We start from the raw sequence: 14,881 nt of genomic DNA, 5'->3' as shown, positions 1-14,881 counted from the left end.
TGCTGCCCCCGTCGGTGCCGCCCTCGGCCATCCAGTTCGGCAGGCCCTCGGGCTCCGCTGACCCCTACGCCGACGTCGACGGGGACCTGTTCTAGGGTGTCCCTCTAATGCCAACCTACTCGGCGTCGTCATCCTCACTACTCCGCACCGATGAGGTGTACCCCTCCTCGTCCACGGCCAGACGCCACCACGCTTCTCCAAGCTTGAGTTCGCCACCTATGACGGCATGGTGGACCCCCTGAACTGGCTCAATCAGTGCGACCAATTTTTCAGGGGGCAACGCACTCTCGCGTTCGACTGCACCTAGATCGCGTCCTATCACCTCTAAGGCGCTGCAAGAACGTGGTATTACGCCCTCGAGCAGGACGAGAGCGGCATGACCCCATGGGAGCGTTTCCACGAGCTTTGCCTATTACGCTTCGGACCGCTAATACGCGGGAGCCGGCTGGCGGAGGTTGGGCGCCTACCCTTACCTCTATGGTGCAGGTCTTCGTCGACTGCTTCCAGGCCCTGGCGTGCCACGCGCCCGGCGTGACGGTTCGCCAGCAGGCTGAGCTCTTAGTTGGCAGTCTACCGGATCATATCCGCATGGATGTGGAGATGCGGGGACAACAGGACCTCCATACGGACATGTACTATGCCCGCGCCTTCGGCGTTGCGCGGTGGCCATGCAGCAGGCGTCAATGTCGCAAGGCGCCCGATTGCCCGCCCAGCCGCCACTGAAACCACCAGCGCCGGGGCGTCCAGCCCAGGCCCCCACAACGCCCAACGCGTCGGCCGCGACGCGCCCCTTCCGTTGGCTCACCCCGGCCGAGCAGCTCGAGCGCCGCCGTCAGGGGCTGTGCTACAACTGCGACGAGCCCTACGTCTCGGGCCACATTTACCCGTGCCTATTCTACTTTGAGGCTGCAGACTACATTGAGGAGGATGTCGCCACCATCGGGCTGGGCGACCTGGCCCCTCCATTGGCTCATGAGATTCCGTCGGGGCCGGCCCAGGCAAATGCCCTCGTCGTCTCCCTCCATGCACTAGCGTGCATCCGGATGGAGAAGACTATGCTGCTGCCAGTAACGATCAACGGTGAGCGGTTCCTCGCACTCCTGGACACGGGCTCCACCCACAACTTCCTGCCAGGGGCCACCATGCGCCGCATGGCGCTACAGCCGACCGACAGAGAGCAGTTACGCGTTACCGTGGCCAATGGTGACTGTCTCCACTGCCAGGGTATTGCTAGGCATGTCCCCATCGTCATCGGTGCCTTGCACTTCACCGTCACCTGCGTCGGCATCGACTTGGGCTACTTCGACTTCATCCTCGGCGTCGATTTCTTGAGGACTCTGGGTCCCATCCTCTGGGACTTCGACACCATGACGATGATTTTCTGGCGCCTGGGTTGCCGCGTTCGGTGGGAGGGCGGCGGCGGAGGCGGTTCCTCAGCCCCATTTGACGGCGGCCGCCGTCGACGTTGAGCATCCCCTGTTGGCTAGCATGTTGTAGCAGCACAGTGACCTCTTCGACGAGCCACAGGCCTGCCACCGGTCCGGCCCTACGACCACCGTATCCACCTGCTACCGGACACCGCTCCCATCGCTGTGCGGCCATACCGCTACCCCCAGCTGCAGAAGGACGAGATGGAGTGGCAGTGTGCGGTCATGCTCGCCCAGGCCATCATCCGGATCTCGATGTCACAGTTTTCCGTGCCAATGCTCCTCGTTGCAAGGCCGATGGTTTGTCGCGTTTCTGCATCGACTACCGCACTCTCAACGCCAATACGTCCAAGGACAAATTTCCTATCCCCGTCGTGGATGAACTCCTGGACGAGCTAGACGGGGCACGCTTCTTCACCAAGCTCGACCTCCGTTCGGGATATCACCAGGTGCGGATGCACCCGGACGATCTCGCGAAGACGGCCTTCCGCACTCATCATGGCCACTTCGAGTTCTTGGTGATGCCCTTTGGCCTCTCCAATGCCCTGGCGACATTCCAGGCATTGATAACTACGTGCTCCGCTCCTACTTGTGCCGGTTTGTGCTTGTTTTCTTTGATGACATTCTTATCTACAACTCATCATGGGTAGAGCACCTGCGGCACGTGGCCATCGTCTTCAACGAGCTTCGAACGGACCATCTGCACCTCAAGCGCTCGAAGTGCTCGTTCGGCATGACATCAGTCACCTATCTCGGCCATGTCATCTTGGCGGAGGGCATCACTATGGATGCCGACAAGGTCGCGGCGGTCGCGGCTTGGCCAACGGCGCACTTGTCGCGGGCCCTCCGCGGCTTCTTGGGCCTTGCTAGATACTACCGGGAATTCGGCCTCATCACGGCCCCACTTACGCGCCTGCTGTGCCGCGATGCCTTCTCCTGGGATACGGAGGCGACTGAGGCGTTCCAGACCCTCAAACAGGCTCTCACGACGGGGCCGGTCCTCCAGATGCCTGACTTCGACAAGTGGTTCATGGTGGATTGTGACGCCTCGGGCGTGGGGTTTGGCGTCGTCCTCCATCAGAGCGATGGGCCGCTTGCGTTCTTCAGTAGGCCCTTTGCCACGTGCCATCACAAGCTCACGGCTTACGAGAAGGAGCTTATCGGCTTGGTGCAGGTTGTGCGTCACTGGCGACCGTATCTTTGGGGGCGGCCGTTCCGTATTCGCATGGATTACTACATCCTCAAGTTCTTGTTGGACCAGTGCCTCTCCATTGTGTCGCAGCATCAGTGGATCAACAAGCTCTTTGGCTTCCACTTCACCGTCGAGTACCGTCCGGGCCGCCTCAACACCGTGGCCAACGCACTGTCCTGCTGCGACACCGACCACGACACCGACACCTTCGCGGGGGCGGCCTTCTGCATCCGCTTGGGGCCCTTCTTCGCCCTCATCAACGACATCCGTCGGGCCACCACGAGCACTCCGGATGCGCAGCTCCTTCGGCAGTGCCTCGACGCCAGCGACTTGGAGGAGTCGTGGTGTATGGCTGATGCCTGCTCCTGCACGGGCGCCGGCTCTTTGTGCCGAATCACCCCGACCTCCTTCACCACGCCCTTCTGCTGGCCCACTCAGCCGGTCACGAGGGCATGCAGAAGACCCTCTACCATCTCAAATATGCCCTAGAGGCAATAATAAAAGATTATATTTCCTTGTTCATGATAATTGTCTTTTATTCATGCTATAACTGTATTATCCGGAAATCGTAATACACGTGTGAATACATATACCATAATACGTCCCTAGTAAGCCTCTAGTCGACTAGCTCGTTGGTCAACAGATAGTCATAGTTTCCTGACTATGGACATCAGATGTCATTGATAACGGGATCACGTCATTAGGAGAATGACGTGATGGACAAGACCCAATCCTAAGCTGATAAAAACCGGACGTCGTTGGCGAGATCCGATCCGTCGTTGCGGCCCGACCTTTCACGACACTCCACCACCAATAGCAGTAACCTCTCGTCCGCGCACGCGATGTACACGATGTAGAGGGTTTGAACCTTGCGGCCCAGCACGAGAAAACCAATCTCGACAAAGGTACTCACGCGCAAAACAATTTCCACGAAGAGAAATCGCAACACAGAGGTTTTCTAAAGATCCCTCCAAAACTTGATACGGGTGTCTACCCTAAAAACACATCGTGTCTATTTCATAAAAATATAACCTAAAATATTACAAAGGACTATATTGGCTTATATATTAGCCGACCATCTAACTTGGCTTGGAAAGCAAGCTGACCTTCTATCTCTTGTCACGCTCAAAAAGTTACATCTCGGCAGTTTTATTCCTTGTGGTAACTCTATTAAACCTCTATGGCTATACTAATCTTTTATTATTTATTTCCTGGCGTACGTGTCTCCCGCTGGTGGCCCCCAGCCGGAATCCTTGAGACTTAACGTCTTAAACATGTTGGAAATCATAGGATTGCTAGTTTTCCTGCAAGGCAAGAAGATGAATAAAAATTCTATCTGTATTCTCTTCTTGTTTAATTTGTGCGCCTGCTTCACGTTGTGAGAAAACTCCTCCCGATCTGTATCATGCACGTACACAACTTCTCTTCTAATCAATTTCTTGTCGGGCCCACTTGCATGCATGCGAACTAGTACTTGATTTCCTGATGCATGTAGACATGGAAACATTGCACCGTACATTGGTCTAAACTCAAGCAAACTCATATATTGTACATCCATGGTATGGTTACACATGATTCCTACTAATCCATCTTCATCTTGAAAAACGTCTGTAGCATATTTAGTACTAGATGAATACGTTGTTGTATCAACAGTGATCATCGCACTTAAATTACACGCGGCCATATCATCCTCTCCTCCTTGAAACGAAACCGTCCTCGGTTTCGAGTTGATGTCTTCAATAATATTTGTATTTGCAGGCTGAACGACGATAGAAAAAAATTCAGCAGCTTTGACCTTCTTCTTTTCTTCTTCTTTCTGCTCTTTTATGTTCTCAAGATGTTCTTTCCTCCAGGCAATAAAACGATCCTGACCCATGGGCACGAGGTCGTACTTCTTACCCTTCTTGACGGTATATATGTGCGTTTGACAATCATACACAACATCATGCTCTTTGTACCATGGCTTGCCCAACAATAAGTGACATGAAACCATCGGTGCCGGAATCACGTCACACAAAACCGTGCAAAAATATTTTCCTAGCAAAAAGGGTACCTTTGTTTGATGTGTGACACTGAGCTCTTCATGACCCCAACGAAACAAGTATGGTTTTGCTCGTGGTGTCATTGGTAGATCTAGCTTCTCCACCATCTCGATGCTTGCAGCGTTGATCAAACTCATGTGGTCAATTGTCATGGCACATGATCTCTCCTGTACCACGACACGAGTATGAAAAAGCCCATCCCATCGACCTTCCTCCTCCAACTGAAATCCGTAGCTTAACTTACTGAATAACGATGCGCTCGCCATCTTCTCTATAGTGTCGTGAACAACCTGATGCTCTGAATACCACCTGATAAAAACCGGACCTCGTTGGCGAGATCCGATCCGTCGTTGCGGCCCGACCTTTCACGACACTCCACCACCAATACCAGTAACCTCTCGTCCGCGCACGCGATGTACACGATGTAGAGGGTTTGAACCTTGCGGCCCAGCACGAGAAAACCAATCTCGACAAAGGTACTCACGCGCAAAACAATTTCCACGAAGAGAAATCGCAACACAGAGGTTTTCTAAAGATCCCTCCAAAACTTGATACGGGTGTCTACCCTAAAAACACATCGTGTCTATTTCATAAAAATATAACCTAAAATATTACAAAGGACTATATTGGCTTATATATTAGCCGACCATCTAACTTGGCTTGGAAAGCAAGCTGACCTTCTATCTCTCGTCACGCTCAAAAAGTTACATCTCGGCAGTTTTATTCCTTGTGGTAACTCTATTAAACCTCTATGGCTATACTAATCTTTTATTATTTATTTCCTGGCGTACGTGTCTCCCGCTGGTGGCCCCCAGCTGGAATCCTTGAGACTTAACGTCTTAAACATGTTGGAAATCATAGGATTGCTAGTTTTTCTGCAAGGCAAGAAGATGAATAAAAATTCTATCTGTATTCTCTTCTTGTTTAATTTGTGCGCCTGCTTCACGTTGTGAGAAAACTCCTCCCGATCTGTATCATGCACGTACACAACTTCTCTTCTAATCAATTTCTTGTCGGGCCCACTTGCATGCATGCGAACTAGTACTTGATTTCCTGATGCATGTAGACATGGAAACATTGCACCGTACATTGGTCTAAACTCAAGCAAACTCATATCTTGTACATCCATGGTATGGTTACACATGATTCCTACTAATCCATCTTCATCTTGAAAAACGTCTGTAGCATATTCAATACTAGATGAATACGTTGTTGTATCAACAGTGATCATCGCACTTAAATTACACGCGGCCATATCATAAGCATAGCATAAGATCGTGTAGTTCGTTTTGCTAGAGCTTTTTCAATGTCAAGTATCACTTCCTTAGACCATGAGATCGTGTAACTCCCGGATACCGTAGGAGTGCTTTGGGTGTATCAAACGTCACAACGTAACTGGGTGACTATAAAGGTGCACTACAAGTATCTCCGAAAGTGTCTGTTGGGTTGACACGGATCGAGACTGGGATTTGTCACTCCATATGACGGAGAGGTATCTCTGGGCCCACTCGGTAATGCATCATCATAATGAGCTCAGAGTGACCAAGTGTTTGGTCACGGGATCATGCATTACGGTACGAGTAAAGTGACTTGCCGGTAACGAGACTGAACGAGGTATTGGGATACCGACGATCGAGTCTCGGGCTTGTAACGTACCGATTGACAAAGGGAATTGTATACGGGGTTGTTCGAATCCTCGACATCGTGGTTCATCCGATGAGATCATCGAGGAGCATGTGGGAGCCAACATGGGTATCCAGATCCCGCTGTTGGTTATTGCCCGAGAGCCGTCTCGGTCATGTCTACGTGTCTCCCGAACCCGTAGGGTCTACACACTTAAGGTTCGGTGACGCTAGGGTTGTATGAATATGAGTATGTAGTATACCGAATGTTGTTCGGAGTCCCGGATGAGATCCCAGACGTCACGAGGAGTTTCGGAATGGTCAGGAGGTAAAGAATTATATATAGGAAGTGGTATTTCGGCCATCGGGAAAGTTTCGAGGTCACCCGGTATTGTACCGGGACCACCGGAAGGGTCCCGGGGGTCCACCGGGTGGGGCCACCCATCCCGGAGGGCCCCATGGGCTGAAGTGGGAGGGGAGCCAGCCCATAGTGGGCTGGTGCGCCCCCTAGGCCCACCCCCTGCGCCTAGGGTTGAAACCCTAGGGTGGGGGGCGCACCACATGCCTTGGGGGGCACTCCTCCCCCCTTGGCCGCCGCCCCCTTGGGAGATTGAATCTCCCAGGGCCGGCACCCCCCCTGGGGGCCTATATAAAGGGAGGGGGGAGAGGGGCAGCCACACCCTGAAGTCCTGGCGCCCCCTCCCCCTGCTACACCTCTTCCTCCTCCGTCACGTGCTTGGCGAAGCCCTGCCGGAGTGCTGCTGTTCCACCACCACCATGCCGTTGTGCTGCTGCTGGAGTCATCATCATCAACCTCTCCTTCCCCCTTGCTGGATCAAGAAGGAGGAGACGTCGCACGCACCATACGTGTGTTGAACGCGGAGGTGCCGTCCGTTCGGCGCTAGGATCTCCGGTGATCTGAATCACGGCGAGTACGACTCCATCATCACCGCTCCATCTAACGCTTCCGATTTAGATGTCTCTTACCGATTTACCGCTATCATTGGATATGGTGCGATCTATGATGTCTCTTACCGATTTACCGCTATCATTTTGGGGATACGCTCTAGAGACAGCTACATTCACTTTAAATAGGGCACCGTCTAAATCCGTTGAGACGACACCGTATGAATTATGGTTTGGGAAGAAACCTCAGCTGTCGTTTCTAAAAGTTTGGGGATGCGATGCTTATGTCAAGAAACTTCAACCTGAAAAGTTCGAACCCAAATCGGAAAAATGCGTCTTCATAGGACACCCTAAAGAAACCATTGGGTATACCTTCTACTTAAGATCCGAGGGCAAGATCTTTGTTGCCAAGAACGGATCCTTTCTGGAAAAAGAGTTTCTCTCGAAAGAAGTAAGTGGGAGGAAAGTAGAACTCGATGAAGTACTACCTCTTGAACGGGAAAGTAGTGCAGCTCAGGAAAATGTTCCTGTGATGCCTACACCAACTGAAGAGGAAAATAATGATGATGATCAAGGTACTTCGGATCAAGTTGCTACTGAACTTCATAGGTCCACAAGGACACGTTCCGCACCAGAGTGGTACGGCAACCCTGTCCTGGAAATCATGTTGTTAGACAACGGTGAACCTTCGAACTATGAAGAAGCAATGGCGGGCACAGATTCCAACAAATGGCTTGAAGCCATGAAATCCGAGATAGAATCCATGTATGAAAACAAAGTATGGACTTTGACTGACTTGCCCGATGATCGGCGAGCGATAGAAAACAAATGGATCTTTAAGAAGAATACGGACGCGGATGGTAATGTCACCATCTATAAAGCTCGACTTGTCGCTAAGGGTTATCGGCAAGTTCAAGGGATTGACTACGATGAGACTTTCTCTCCCGCAGCGAAGCTTAAGTCCGTCTGAATCATGTTAGCAATTGCCGCATACTATGATTATGAGATATGGCAGATGGACGTCAAAACGACATTCCTTAATGGGCATCTTAAGGAAGAACTGTATATGATGCAGCCGGAGGGTTTTGTCGATCCTAAGAATGCTAACAAAGCATGCAAGCTCCAGCGATCCATTTATGGGCTGGTGCAAGCATCTCGGAGTTGGAACATTCGCTTTGATGAAATGATCAAAGCGTTTGGGTTTATGCAGACTTATGGAGAAGCCTGCGTTTACAAGAAAGTGAGTGGGAGCTCTGTAGCATTTCTCATATTATATGTAGATGACATACTTTTGATGGGAAATGATATAGAATTCTTGGACAACATTAAGGCCTACTTGAATAAGTGTTTTTCAATGAAGGACCTTGGAGAAGCTGCTTATATATTAGGCATCAAGATCTATAGAGATAGATCGAGACGCCTCATAGGTCTTTCACAAAGCACATACCTTGATAAGATTTTGAACAAGTTCAAAATGGATCAGTCCAAGAAGGGGTTCTTGCCTGTACTGCAAGGTGTGAGATTGAGCTCGGCTCAATGCCCGACCACGGCAAAAGATAAAGATAAGATGAGCGTCATCCCCTATGCCTCAGCCATAGGATCTATTATGTATGCCATGTTGTGTACCAGACCTGATGTAAACCTTGCCGTAAGTTTGGTAGGAAGGTACCAAAGTAATCCCGGCAAGGAACACTGGACAACGGTCAAGAATATCCTAAAGTACCTGAAAAGGACGAAGGACATGTTTCTCGTTTATGGAGGTGACGAAGAGCTCGTCGTAAAGGGTTACGTCGACGCTAGCTTCGACACAGATCTGGATGACTCTAAGTCACAAACCGGATACGTGTATATGTTGAATGGTGGAGCAGTAAGCTGGTGCAGCTGCAAGCAGAGCGTCGTGGCGGGATCTACATGTGAAACGGAGTACATGGCAGCCTCGGAGGCAGCACATGAAGCAATTTGGGTGAAGGAGTTCATCACCGACCTAGGAGTCATACCCAATGCGTCGGGGCCGATCAAAATCTTCTGTGACAACACTGGAGCTATTGCCCTTGCCAAGGAGCCCAGGTTTCACAAGAAGACCAGGCACATCAAGCATCGTTTCAACTCCATCCGCGAAAATGTTCAAGATGGAGACATAGATATTTGCAAAGTACATACGGATCTGAATGTCGCAGATCCGTTGACTAAACCTCTCTCGCGAGCAAAACATGATCAACACCAGAACTCTATGGGTGTTCGATTCATCACAATGTAACTAGATTACTGACTCTAGTGCAAGTGGGAGACTGTTGGAAATATGCCCTAGAGGCAATAATAAAAGGATTATTATTATATTTCCTTGTTCATGATAATTGTCTTTTATTCATGCTATAACTATATTATCCGGAAATCATAATACACGTGTGAATACATAGACCACAATACGTCCCTAGTAAGCCTCTAGTTGACTAGCTCGTTGGTCAACAGATAGTCATAGTTTCCTGACTATGGACATCAGATGTCATTGACAACGGGATCATGTCATTAGGAGAATGACGTGATGGACAAGACCCAATCCTAAGCATAGCATAAGATCGTGTAGTTCGTTTTGCTAGAGCTTTTTCAATGTCAAGTATCTCTTCCTTAGACCATGAGATCGTGTAACTCCCGGATACCGTAGGAGTGCTTTGGGTGTATCAAACGTCACAACGTAACTGGGTGACTATAAAGGTGCACTACAGGTATCTCCGAAAGTGTCTGTTGGGTTGACACGGATCGAGACTGGGATTTGTCACTCCGTATGACGGAGAGGTATCTCTGGGCCCACTCGGTAATGCATCATCATAATGAGCTCAGAGTGACCAAGTGTTTGGTCACGGGATCATGCATTACGGTACGATTAAAGTGACTTGCCGGTAACGAGACTGAACGAGGTATTGGGATACCGACGATCGAGTCTCGGGCTTGTAACGTACCGATTGACAAAGGGAATTGTATACGGGGTTGTTCGAATCCTCGACATCGTGGTTCATCCGATGAGATCATCGAGGAGCATGTGGGAGCCAACATGGGTATCCAGATCCCGCTGTTGGTTATTGCCCGAGAGCCGTCTCGGTCATGTCTACGTGTCTCCCGAACCCGTAGGGTCTACACACTTAAGGTTCGGTGACGCTAGGGTTGTATGAATATGAGTATGCAGTATACCGAATGTTGTTCGGAGTCCCGGATGAGATCCCGGACGTCACGAGGAGTTTCGGAATGGTCCGGAGGTAAAGAATTATATATAGGAAGTGGTATTTCGGCTATCGGGAAAGTTTCGGGGTCACCCGGTATTGTACCGGGACCATCGGAAGGGTCCCGGGGGTCCACCGGGTGGGGCCACCCATCCCGGAGGGCCCCATGGGCTGAAGTGGGAGGGCAGCCAGCCCATAGTGGGCTGGTGCGCCCCCTAGGCCCACCCCCTGCGCCTAGGGTTGAAACCCTAGGGTGGGGGGGGGGGCGCACCACATGCCTTGGGGGGCACTCCTCCCCCCTTGGCCGCCGCCCCCTTGGGAGATTGAATCTCCTAGGGACGGCGCCCTCCCTGGGGGCCTATATAAAGGGAGGGGGAGAGGGGCAGCCACACCCTGAAGTCCTGGCGCCCCCTCCCCCTGCTACACCTCTTCCTCCTCCGTCACGTGCTTGGCGAAGCCCTGCCGGAGTGCTGCTGTTCCACCACCACCATGCTGTTGTGCTGCTGCTGGAGCCATCATCATCAACCTCTCCTTCCCCCTTGCTGGATCAAGAAGGAGGAGACGTCGCACGCACCGTACGTGTGTTGAACGCGGAGGTGCCGTCCGTTCGGCGCTAGGATCTCCGGTGATCTGAATCACGGCGAGTACGACTCCATCATCACCGCTCCATCTAACGCTTCCGTACGTGATCTACAAGTGGTATGTAGATGCAAACTCACTCCCTTGACTCGTTGCTTAGATGAACTCATAGATGGATCTTGGTGAAACCGTAGGAAAAATTTTAATTTTCTGCAACGTTCCCCAACAATTTCTACATCCCCGGCGATTGGGCGCTGGTGCAAGACTAGGTGCGGTCTTGCATGACGTGCCAGCGCAACAAGACGGAGACCCTGTGGACGGCGGGGCTGCTATAGCCCCTTGAGGTGCCCTATCAGGTCTGGGACGACATCTCCATGGAATTCATCGAGGGCCTTCCAAAGGTGGGCGGCAAGTCCGTCATCCTTATGGTGGTCGACCGCTTCTCCAAGTATGCACACTTCATTGCGCTCGGCCATCCCTACACCGCCGCCTCCGTGGCGCCTGCCTTCTTTGACAACATCGTCCGCCTCTGCGGGTTCCCCTCTTCGATCGTCAGCGTCCGCAACCCGGTGTTCACTAGTCATCTCTGGCGCGATCTCTTCCGGATGGCAGGCGTGAAACTGCGTCTGAGTATGGCATTCCACCCTGACGGACGGCCTATCTGAGGTGGTCAACAAGCTGGTTGCTATGTATCTGCGCTGTGTTACAGGTGATTGTCCCCGAGCTTGGGTGGACTGGCTCACTTGGGCGGAGTACTGCTACAACACCTTCTACCACTCCGCCCTGCGCGCCACACCTTTTGAGGTGGTCTATGGCCGTCCTCCACAACCCATCCTGTCGGCTGACCCCTGGACGGCCCGAACGGAGGCGGCTGGCGACCTTCTCCACAGCAGGGATGAGATCCTTGCCGAGGTGCGCCATCGTCTTCTCCAGGCCCAGCAGTTGTCCAAGAAGTACTACGACGGCCACCACCGTGAGGCGGAGTTTGCGGTGGGCGACTGGGTGTGGTTGCGGCTCCTTCACCGCTCCACGCAGTCACTGGATCCGCGCGCTAAGAGCAAGCTGGGCCCTCACTACGCGGGACCGTTTTCCATGGTGGAACGCATCTGCAAGGTCACATACCGCCTTCAGCTTCCGCCCGATGCTCGCATCCACGACGTTCCGTGTGGGCTTGCTGAAGCCTTTCCGCGATGAGAGATTTTATGACCGGCGTCACTTATAGCTGGAGCAGACCCAATGGCGCGTCTAGTTAGGGGCTTAGCCCAACTTATCTTTATTTTTATTAGCACCCCGAGGATTATATAAACACTTGTAAGGCCAAGTTTTAGCATTAAGCAATAAGTCTTAACTATTGTCCAGCTCCCTTCAGGAGCCGGAACCCTAACCCTAGCCGCCTCCTGCGCCATCTCCTCCGCCGCCGCCGCGTGACCAAGGCGCCGCCACTCGCGCCCAGCTCCTCGCCACCCTTCCTTCCACCCCTACAACCTAAGAGCTAGGCTTGATGGGATCCCAGCTCCTATCAGCTAAACATATTAAAGCCATATTATCTTGCTAGAGAAAGTGGATTATCATGTATCATTGTATATTAGCAATACCATATCCCACCAACCAGACTCAGATTCGGGTTGGACTGTGTTAAGATGTCAAAAGTTTCTTGCCATACCATATATTACTGGATCCAAAAATGGTTCCAATCGAAACCTGTCCTAACAACTTTCACCCTTAACTGGTAATAGCTGCAAGACATGCAGTACAGAGAAAGCATAATTCATCGGTATGCAAAGACATCCTTTTGGACAAAAAACACTATTGATTTACATTCACATCAGTGGAAGTATAGGTCACGCATGTCACTGGTGAAAAACTGACTCCTTCGTAAAGAAGACATCCCCAACTACAGAGTTGTTCGGACTTCGGAAACAAGAAAACAATCTTCTGAAATCTTTAAGAGCATCTCTAGCAGACCCCCTATTCTGCGAAACTGTAAACGCAGTTTACAGTTCACGTGGAGGTGTCTATACAAGTTCAAAATCACGGCGGGAGATCGGAAATTGTATCCAAAACCATAAAAATTAAAAACATGTTTCGCGTGAGAAATTTAAGCAAAAACTCCCGAGAGCATAGATCATTGTTCTTCACATAGGGGCAGAGCATTCGTACATAGCATAGATATATTACATAAAAGCTCGTCGGAACTATGCCGAACCTACGCTACCATAGCACTAGACAAAATGGAGCTCACGGGAGCTCGTGCTATAGCTGCCCAGCGTCAGCGCTCAATCGGAGTCGGAGGAGTCGAGGTCGATGAAGAACTTCGCCTGCTCCGCCTTCATGAAGCGCAGGTCCGCCTCCTTGGACGTGTGCGCCTTCGACGCTGCAACGCCTGTCTGGAGGAACATGTGCTCGTACTCGAGCTTGCTGCAGCAGCGCTCTTCGGCCTACTCCAGCTCCCTCGCCGACCGCTCCAGGACGATGCGCTCGAGGTGCTCCTCCTGCCCCGGGGGGAGGTAGTCCTCGGGGCCGATCACGCGACGCGGCGGCACGTCGGCCTCAAGCTTGACGGCGCGCGGCCCGAGCTCCTCCGGCTCTCTCTTCACCGGAGTGAGTCGCGAGCTCGAGGCACCCGCGGACGAGCTCCATGCAGCAGAGCCGAAGGAGATGTGGCGGCGGCGGGCGAGCTAGCGCTCGAACTCGACCAGCTCGCGGCGCTCGAACGCCGGCGGTGGACGGCTACCACGGTTGAGCCACCTCCGCGTGCCCCACTTGCGCGCGGCTTCAGATCTGGCGCGGCGATGCTCTGCCTCATCCCCGGAGCTACCATAACTATACCTGGCCATGGGCCGTGTAACGCCCACAATGCGGCTATATCTCCCACGTGTCGAGGCAAGACTTAGAGACATAATCGCATTGTGATTTTGTGGCAAGGGTCATCTTCACACAATCCCATGTAATGAACAAGAAAGGGATAAAGAGAGTTGGCTTACAATCGCCACTTCACACAATACTTAAATAAATGATAAATCATTCAAAATACACACATAGACCGACTATGGTCAAATCCAAATGAAAAGAAGATAACCCCAAATGCTAGATCCTCGATCGTCCCAACTGGGCACCATTACTGATCATCAGGAAAAGACACGTAGTAATGGCCAAGGTCCTCGTCGAACTCCCACTTGAGTTCGGTAGTATCACCTGCACTGGTATCATCGGCATCTGTAACTGTTTTGGTAGTATTTGTGAGTCACGAGGACTCAACAATCTCAAAACCTGTGAGATCAAGACTATTTAAGCTTATGGGTAGGATGGGGTAATGAGGTGGAGCTGCAGCAAGCACTAAGAAAATATGGTGGCTAACATACGCAAATAAGAGTATGATGAGAAGCTACGCAGCGGTCGTGAAACTAGAAGTGATCAAGAAGTGATCCTGAAACCACTTACGTTCAAACATAACCCAAACCATGTTCACTTCCCAGACTCCGCCGAAAAGAGACCATCACGGTTACACACGCGGTTGATGCATTTTAATTAAGTCAAGCGTCAAGTTCTCTACAACCGGATATTAACAAATTTCCGTCTACCACATAACCGTGGGCCCGGCTCTCAAAAGTTTATACCCTGCAGGGGTGTCCCAACTTAGCCCATCACAAGCTCTCACGATCAACGAAGGATATTCCTTCTCCCGGAAAGACCCGATCAGTCTCGGAATCTCGGTTACAAGACATTTCGACAATGGTAAAACAAGACCAGCAAAGCTGCCCGATGTACCGACAAGTCTCGATAGGAGTCGTTCGTATCTCATTCTCAGGGCACACCGGATGAACACTACGTACGGCAACCGAAGATACCCCAAGTTGCCTAGGGGCGGCACCGCAAGTGGCTCTGTTTTGGACCAACA

Source organism: Triticum dicoccoides, chromosome 2B (genome assembly GCF_002162155.2).
Source record: "Triticum dicoccoides isolate Atlit2015 ecotype Zavitan chromosome 2B, WEW_v2.0, whole genome shotgun sequence".
Classification (NCBI taxonomy): domain Eukaryota; kingdom Viridiplantae; phylum Streptophyta; class Magnoliopsida; order Poales; family Poaceae; genus Triticum; species Triticum dicoccoides.
This window is presented reverse-complemented; position numbering follows the sequence as displayed.